The sequence below is a fragment of the Sinocyclocheilus rhinocerous genome, unplaced genomic scaffold (assembly GCF_001515625.1).
Source record: "Sinocyclocheilus rhinocerous isolate Xijiao unplaced genomic scaffold, SAMN03320098_v1.1 scaffold1830, whole genome shotgun sequence".
Taxonomy (NCBI): Eukaryota; Metazoa; Chordata; class Actinopteri; order Cypriniformes; family Cyprinidae; genus Sinocyclocheilus; species Sinocyclocheilus rhinocerous.
This window is the reverse complement of record NW_015650704.1, coordinates 162,951-165,368: the sequence shown is the minus strand read 5'-3', so window position 1 is coordinate 165,368 and position 2,418 is coordinate 162,951. Positions and strand designations below refer to the sequence as shown.

General features: G+C 50.7%; 1 long non-coding RNA gene across 1 annotated transcript in view; it reads left to right on the top strand.

Annotated features, from left to right (window-relative positions):
• LOC107712394 (uncharacterized) overlaps positions 1–1,848 on the top strand; it is a 2,744-nt gene extending 896 nt beyond the window's left edge. The window contains exon 3 of the long non-coding RNA XR_001636790.1: positions 1,753–1,848. This is a non-coding gene — a long non-coding RNA (uncharacterized LOC107712394). The remainder of the gene's footprint in view (positions 1–1,752) is intronic.
• Positions 1,849–2,418: the final 570 nt, after the last annotated feature.

The following is a 2,418-nucleotide window of genomic DNA, read 5'->3' as shown; positions in this document are numbered from 1 at the left end:
CTCTCACACACACACACTCTCTCTCTCACGCACACACACACTCACTCACACACACACATCTCCCGTTGATTGTGTCATTTGGTTCAGGTGTGTCTTGTTTATTGTCCTCGTCATCCCATGTATTTAAGCCCTAGTCTGTGCAGTCTGTGTTTGTTCGGTCTACTACGTTCCTATGTGTGTCTCCTGCCTTTTCTGTCCTGGATTTACCCTTGTGTGGATTTATTAAAGACTATTTGCATTCATCTTCATCTTCTTTGTGTGTTTATCTCACCGTAGCTGTGACAGAAGACCGGACCTAGAAATAGAAAAGTACCCGTAGTGTTTTCCCCGATTATTTTTTCCATTTTTGTCAGTTTTTGTTTTTTGTTATGATTATTATGCCTCCCAACTCATCTCCATTGCCCATGCTAACCCTGACCTGCTTGACTTTGCCAGGGACTGCAGTGTTTTCGCTGCATCCTGCCCATTTGATGGTGAAACACTGAAGTCTCTGTTCTGTATCGGGGCAAATCTTCACCACACTATCGACCCCCCCTAGACACCACTGGACTGAGTTGGAGGGAGGCCATCATCGTCAACCCCCGATCCGGAACACCAGAGCCCAGACCCAGAGCACAGCCCACCATCACCCCGCTGTGCGGAGCAAGAGCCAGAGCCCGCCGCGACCAACGAGCCATCGCCAGAGAGAGCGACAGAGCTGAGGATTGCCCCAGAGCCTGTGACGTCAGACAAGGTGCGAGAGCCGGCTACAGAGCTCGCCACGGGGGAGAGTGTCATGGACAGCGAGAACGCGGAGGGAAGCTCTGCCCACTGCACCGTGGCTGAGGGTGAGCCGAGCTCAGTGGAATCTGATTTGGATATTTATGCAGACATGCCCCCTCTTCTCCCGCCTTCGTCTGAATTATCTGTCTGCCCTGAACTGTCTGTCTGCCCTGAAACGACCATGGAGGTCGTTCCCCTGTCACTGGCGCTCCCGGTATTGGGAGTCGCGATGTGGTGTGTGTGGGCGGCACACACCATCCCCTGCCTCCAGCCTCTGAATCTTGGACTCCGCCTCGGCCCTTCGACCCAGCGGCTCCACCATGGCTCCTAGCTCCCTCCTCTCCGCCGTGGCCCGTCAGTCCACCAGCTCCGCCGGGCTCCATCGTCCCTCCGGCTCCGCCTTGGTCTGTCGTCGACCATCTGCCACCTCGGGACTCCACTCCTCTGGCTGTGCCTCGTCCCTCTGGCTCTGCCACCACCTGCTCCGCCGCCGTCAGTCGGCCCCCTGGAGTCGTCAGCCCTTCCTCCACCATGGCTCCTCCCTCCGTCGGCTCCACCGTGGGTCGCCTTAATGGCTGTGGCCTGGTCCCGCCTGGCTCCTCCTGCTCCCGCCTATCTTCTCCCTGGCTCCTCCCTCCATCTGATTTGCCCTGGCTCCTCCTTTTTTCTCCCTGGCTCCTCCCTCTGTCATCTCCACCCTGGACTCTGTTCACCATCCTCTGCCCGAACCTCCTCCAGTATTTGTCTACCTGCCTTCCTGCCTGCCTGCTGTTTATTTTATTTGAAGTCATAAAAATGTTCTTTTCTGACTTTAGTTTTATTTATCCCTGTTTTTTTTATCTGTGCGTTTATGCACAATTACACATTTTACACTTCAGTCGGTAGCACTTTATTTTACAGTCCTGTTCTGCTATTACTGTTACGGTTGAGTTTATGCAGGTCATGCAAATGTTAATGAATGTTATGTTTGATTACTCTTGCATGACACAGGTGGTCATGTGACGCGTGTCCTGCAGCGAAACGGCCGAGACGCACTGGACTGAGACACACTCCGGTAGGACTGATGCTGCACACACACACACACACACACACACACGTCCAGTGAACTAGAAGCCATAAACAGTCTGGCTGTGCTTGATTCAGCATTCATTACAGCTGTTTAACTCTCTGACCGCACACAAACTGACCATTAACCAGCGACTCTGTGCTTGCTGTGCATGTGTGATGCTGGGAAACTGAGCGGCTCACAGCACTGAGTATTCATGAGGAAAACACACACACAGGAGAGCCAGAGATGCCCGCTGATGTCATCTGGGGCATTATGGGATTGATGGAGGATGCTGTGGTGCTGATAACTACAGAAAAGCGCTGCAGCTACACACAGAATACAGCAAATCAGAGCAGGACGCCTTCAAGCACAACAGAACATCTATATTCTTACATTTTTACATTTACAACTTTATATATATATATATATAGATACAGTCAAACCAAAATTTATTCAGACACCTTCAACATTTCTCACATTATCAGTTTATTTGCTATAGCTGAGAAAATGGTAATAAAATATGAGAAGAGCTCAGAGTTAAACTGTCAGAACAAACTCATCTTGATAATGTCAGATAACTTTGATAGAAAGGTATGTAATGAATTCGG